Source organism: Heterodontus francisci, chromosome 7 (genome assembly GCF_036365525.1).
Source record: "Heterodontus francisci isolate sHetFra1 chromosome 7, sHetFra1.hap1, whole genome shotgun sequence".
Lineage (NCBI taxonomy): Eukaryota > Metazoa > Chordata > Chondrichthyes > Heterodontiformes > Heterodontidae > Heterodontus > Heterodontus francisci.
Window position 1 is genome coordinate 2,702,506 of NC_090377.1, and position 6,317 is coordinate 2,708,822.

At 47.2% G+C, this 6,317-nt stretch overlaps 1 pseudogene; it reads left to right on the plus strand.

Annotated features, from left to right (window-relative positions):
* Window positions 1-4,686: 4,686 nt before the first annotated feature.
* On the plus strand, window positions 4,687-4,795 carry LOC137372436 (U2 spliceosomal RNA; annotated as a pseudogene).
* The last annotated feature ends 1,522 nt before the right edge of the window (window positions 4,796-6,317 follow it).

A 6,317-nucleotide genomic window follows, 5' to 3' on the forward strand; every position in this document is an offset into this window, starting at 1 on the left:
CGGGAGTGTGTTATAGACTGGAATCTAATCGATGGGTTTGCGGGGTTTATATATAAAATAACAGATACCCGGGAGTGAGTTACAGACTGGAATCTAATCGAGGGGTTCGGGGGTTTTTTATAGAATAACAGATACCCGGGAGTGAGTTACAGACTGGAATCTAATCAAGGGGTTCGGGGGGTTTATATATAGAATAACAGATACCCGGGAGTGAGTTACAGACTGGAATCTAATCGAGGGGTTCGGGTGGTTTATATATAGAATAACAGATACCCGGGAGTGAGTTACAGACTGGAATCTAATCGAGGGGTTCGGGGGTTTTTTATAGAATAACAGATACCCGGGAGTGAGTTACAGACTGGAATCTAATCAAGGGGTTCGGGGGGTTTATGTATTGAGTATCAGATACCTGGGAGTGAGTTACAGACTGGAATCTAATCGATGGGTTCGCGGGGTTTATATATAGAATAACAGATACCCGGGAGTGAGTTACAGACTGGAATCTAATCGATGGGTTCGCGGGGTTTATATATAGAATAACAGATACCCGGGAGTGAGTTATAGACTGGAATCTAATCGAGGGGTTCGGGGTGTTTATATATAGAATAACAGATACCCGGGAGTGAGTTACAGACTGGAATCTAATCGAGGTGTTCGGGGGGTTTATATATAGAATAACAGATACCCGGGAGTGAGTTGCAGACTGGAATCTTATCGATGGGTTCGGGGGGTTTATATATAGAATAACAGATACCCGGGAGTGAGTTACAGACTGGAATCTAATCGATGGGTTCGCGGGGTTTATATATAGAATAACAGATACCCGGGAGTGAGTTACAGACTGGAATCTAATCGATGGGTTCGCGGGGTTTATATATAGAATAACAGATACCCGGGAGTGAGTTACAGACTGGAATCTAATCGATGGGTTCGCGGGGTTTATATATAGAATAACAGATACCCGGGAGTGAGTTACAGACTGGAATCTAATCGAGGTGTTCGGGGTTGTTTATATATAGAATAACAGATACCCGGGAGTGAGTTACAGACTGGAATCTAATCGATGGGTTCGCGGGGTTTATATATAGAATAACAGATACCCGGGAGTGAGTTACAGACTGGAATATAATCGAGGGGTTCGGGGTAGTTTATATATAGAATAACAGATACCCGGGAGTGAGTTACAGACTGGAATCTAATCGATGGGTTCGCGGGGTTTATATATAGAATAACAGATACCCGGGAGTGAGTTACAGACTGGAATCTAATCAAGGGGTTCGGGGTGGTTTATATATAGAATAACAGATACCCGGGAGTGAGTTACAGACTGGAATCTAATCGAGGGGTTCAGGGGGTTTATATATAAAATAACAGATACCCGGGAGTGAGTTACAGACTGGAATCTAATCAAGGGGTTCGGGGTGGTTTATATATAGAATAACAGATACCCGGGAGTGAGTTACAGACTGGAATCTAATCGAGTGGTTCGGGGGTTTATATATAGAATAACAGATACCCGGGAGTGAGTTACAGACTGGAATCTTATCGATGGGTTCGCGGGGTTTATATATAGAATAACAGATACCCGGGAGTGAGTTACAGACTGGAATCTAATCGAGGGGTTCGGGTGGTTTATATATAGAATAACAGATACCCGGGAGTGAGTTACAGACTGGAATCTAATCGAGGGGTTCGGGGGTTTTTTATAGAATAACAGATACCTGGGAGTGAGTTACAGACTGGAATCTAATCGAGTGGTTCGGGGGTTTATATATAGAATAACAGATACCCGGGAGTGAGTTACAGACTGGAATCTAATCGAGGGGTTCGGGGGTTTTTTATAGAATAACAGATACCTGGGAGTGAGTTACAGACTGGAATCTAATCGAGTGGTTCGGGGGTTTATATATAGAATAACAGATACCCGGGAGTGAGTTACAGACTGGAATCTAATCGAGGGGTTCAGGGGGTTTATATATAAAATAACAGATACCCGGGAGTGAGTTACAGACTGGAATCTAATCAAGGGGTTCGGGGTGGTTTATATATAGAATAACAGATACCCGGGAGTGAGTTACAGACTGGAATCTAATCGAGTGGTTCGGGGGTTTATATATAGAATAACAGATACCCGGGAGTGAGTTACAGACTGGAATCTTATCGATGGGTTCGCGGGGTTTATATATAGAATAACAGATACCCGGGAGTGAGTTACAGACTGGAATCTAATCGAGGGGTTCGGGTGGTTTATATATAGAATAACAGATACCCGGGAGTGAGTTACAGACTGGAATCTAATCGAGGGGTTCGGGGGTTTTTTATAGAATAACAGATACCTGGGAGTGAGTTACAGACTGGAATCTAATCGAGTGGTTCGGGGGTTTATATATAGAATAACAGATACCCGGGAGTGAGTTACAGACTGGAATCTAATCGAGGGGTTCGGGGGTTTTTTATAGAATAACAGATACTCGGGAGTGAGTTACAGACTGGAATCTAATCAAGGGGTTCGGGGGGTTTATATATAGAATAACAGATACCCGGGAGTGAGTTACAGACTGGAATCTAATCGAGGGGTTCGGGGGTTTTTGTAGAATAACAGATACCCGGGAGTGAGTTACAGACTGGAATTTAATCGAGGGGTTCGGGGGGTTTATGTATTGAGTATCAGATACCCGGGAGTGTGTTATAGACTGGAATCTAATCGATGGGTTTGCGGGGTTTATATATAAAATAACAGATACCCGGGAGTGAGTTACAGACTGGAATCTAATCGAGGGGTTCGGGGGTTTTTTATAGAATAACAGATACCCGGGAGTGAGTTACAGACTGGAATCTAATCAAGGGGTTCGGGGGGTTTATATATAGAATAACAGATACCCGGGAGTGAGTTACAGACTGGAATCTAATCGAGGGGTTCGGGTGGTTTATATATAGAATAACAGATACCCGGGAGTGAGTTACAGACTGGAATCTAATCGAGGGGTTCGGGGGTTTTTTATAGAATAACAGATACCCGGGAGTGAGTTACAGACTGGAATCTAATCAAGGGGTTCGGGGGGTTTTTATAGAATAACAGATACCCGGGAGTGAGTTACAGACTGGAATCTAATCAAGGGGTTCGGGGGGTTTATGTATTGAGTATCAGATACCTGGGAGTGAGTTACAGACTGGAATCTTATCGATGGGTTCGCGGGGTTTATATATAGAATAACAGATACCCGGGAGTGAGTTGCAGACTGGAATCTTATCGATGGGTTCGGGGGGTTTATATATAGAATAACAGATACCCGGGAGTGAGTTACAGACTGGAATCTAATCGAGGGGTTCGGGGTGGTTTATATATAGAATAACAGATACCCGGGAGTGAGTTACAGACTGGAATCTAATCGAGGTGTTCGGGGTAGTTTATATATAGAATAACAGATACCCGGGAGTGAGTTACAGACTGGAATCTAATCGATGGGTTCGCGGGGTTTATATATAGAATAACAGATACCCGGGAGTGAGTTACAGACTGGAATATAATCGAGGGGTTCGGGGTAGTTTATATATAGAATAACAGATACCCGGGAGTGAGTTACAGACTGGAATCTAATCGATGGGTTCGCGGGGTTTATATATAGAATAACAGATACCCGGGAGTGAGTTACAGACTGGAATCTAATCAAGGGGTTCGGGGTGGTTTATATATAGAATAACAGATACCCGGGAGTGAGTTACAGACTGGAATCTAATCGAGGGGTTCAGGGGGTTTATATATAAAATAACAGATACCCGGGAGTGAGTTACAGACTGGAATCTTATCGAGTGGTTCGGGGGGGGTTTCTGTGACCTTAAATTGCTTGGCACTGACACTCTGTCCCCTTTCTTCACACTCGATGCTCATGGACAATTGTCAGAAAGATGTGGATTAGAAGGCTGATTTTGTGCTGTGGTTTCTGTTCGTTGTGATGCTCCTGTGCTCCAGAACAAATCTAATTAATGTCAGATTATTAATGCTGGTGATAGATGCTCTGTCACTCTGAGAACGCATGGTGTTGGAGTGTGAAAAACTGACAGACTTGCCCCCAGTGAGTCATTAACGTTCTGTAAATGTTTACAAATCAGCCCTGGAATAAAACACAGGCATTTTGCCTGAAGTCGGAAGTATGTGAGGGAGGGAAACAAGTGGTGTGGAGGGGGCGATCAGCACTCTGCACTGCACCCATTCCCTTCAGGTCACCACCTGTCCACTCCACTTTGTGTCAATGCTGTGCTCTCCCGGGAACCCCCTCCCACTCCCCACCATCAGGTCTCTGCTCAGGCGTGAAGCACCTCATTATCTCCTCCAGCTTGCAGCAGTAATGTGATGATGGGGCCTGTTAACCCTCAACACTTGACACAGCAACAACTGCTCATTTTAACAAACTAAGAGCAGCAACAAGCTGCTAATTAATAAACGGCACAGACCACGAATGCAATGCTTTGTGTGGTTAGTTTCCTGCAGCTGTGTGCTGGGACGGGGAGAGAGGTGTTGGCTGGTGACCTGTAAATAGCCCTCCTGCAATCCACCTTTTTTATTTAGATTTATTTAGAGATACAGCACTGAAACAGGCCCTTCGGCCCACCGAGTCTGTGCCGACCATTAACCACCCATTTATACTAATCCTACACTAATTCCATATTCCTACCACATCCTCTCCTGTCCCTTCTCGGCCTTTTGGCTAAGATCAAGTGTAGTATCTGTTCTTATCAGTGCTTATTTGATTGAGAAGAGACCATGATCATTGCCTTTTGATCCTGGGGAAGTTTTGAGTAAAATGGCTAGAACCAATTTTCAAGCTTCGGGCCAGGGAGTGCGCAACACCGTTCGGGTGGTCGTGAAGGACAAGGAAGGAGATGCACCAGTCGATCGCACCTTCTTCATCTAGAAAATTCTCTTCGATTGCTGCGGATTTCAAGCGACGGACGTGTTCTGCCTGCAGGATTTCCCCAGCAGTGGATACTTCGACGTGACGTTCCGGAACGTGGCGGGATGCATCAAGTTCCTGAAGGCGTTCAAGGAGAAAGGGGACCGGGCGCCACTGTCGATCCTCACAGCGGAGCCGCTCTTCACGCTTCCGTCACTACGGGACCGGGTGGTGACGATTCACCTCTACAACCCCCATGTTCCGGTGGTGGATGTACTCACCTTTCTCACCAGGTACGTCGAGGTGGCCGGCAGCAGCACTGATGTCAAGGACCCCTTTGGGATCTGGACCAGCAAGCGGCAGGTCAAGGTGACCTTGAAGGTAGATCCCAGTGGAGCCATCATCCACCCTCCCTCCAGCTTCGCTATCGGGGGAAGTTGAGGCTTCTTGGTCTACGCTGGGCAGCCCAGAGTTTGTCGCACCTGTGGCAAATCTGGTCATGTGGCAGCCAACTGCAGCACGGTTGTTTGCAAGAACTGCAAGGAGGAAGGCCATCAGACCAAGGACTGTAAGCAGACTAAGTGTTGCAACTTGTGCGGTGCGGCAGGCCACCTCTACAAGACCTGCCCCAAACGTTGCCTCAGCTATGCTCAGGCGGCAAGGTCCAAGGAAAGGCCGGGAGAAGGTTCAACGAAGGCGTCCGCTGTTCGAAAGGAGACCAGCAACCTTCTCCGCAGTGAGGAACTTCAACCTGAGAAGGAAGGGGCGGCGGCTGAAACCAACGACCCAGCACCTACCCAGCGCCCGGAAACCCCGACTCCACAGACAGAATCAATGGAGGAGGAGGCAGCAGATGGACAAACAGGTCAGTGGCAAGTGGTCCAGAGGAAAAGCACAAAGAAAAAACATCCCAAAGCCACCACCCAAACCAGTGGCAAGAGGAGGCTCTCTTCTGAATCAGACTGCAACAACTCCTCTTCACTGGACGGGGGAATGCTGGAACGACAGCCCCTTCAAAAGAGGCGGCAGAACTCCGAGATGGATGATAAAGCATCCCAGCCCCCGGGCACTGGAAGCTGTGATGGGCCCGGCGTGGCCCAACCCCAATGCCCCACACGTAACGACGTGGCCAACGCATCTCAGCTCCGGGACACCGGGAGCAAAGACACGTCTGGCGCACCTGAGCTCCGGGAGACCGGGAGCTGTGATGTTTTCGAGGAGGAACAGATGGAAGCAGCTGAGGACAACCCAATCCTCTCTGCCTACAAGACCCCCCCGATGTCACCCGAGCGGCACAAACCCTGCATGAAAAATCAGGAGGGGTTTCTGAGCCCAACCAACGTGAAACTGCTTGCGCATACGATGGGTATGCAGGAACATCCCGAAGGGGAAGGACTGGGACTAGCGAGGACAAATGGTATGGGA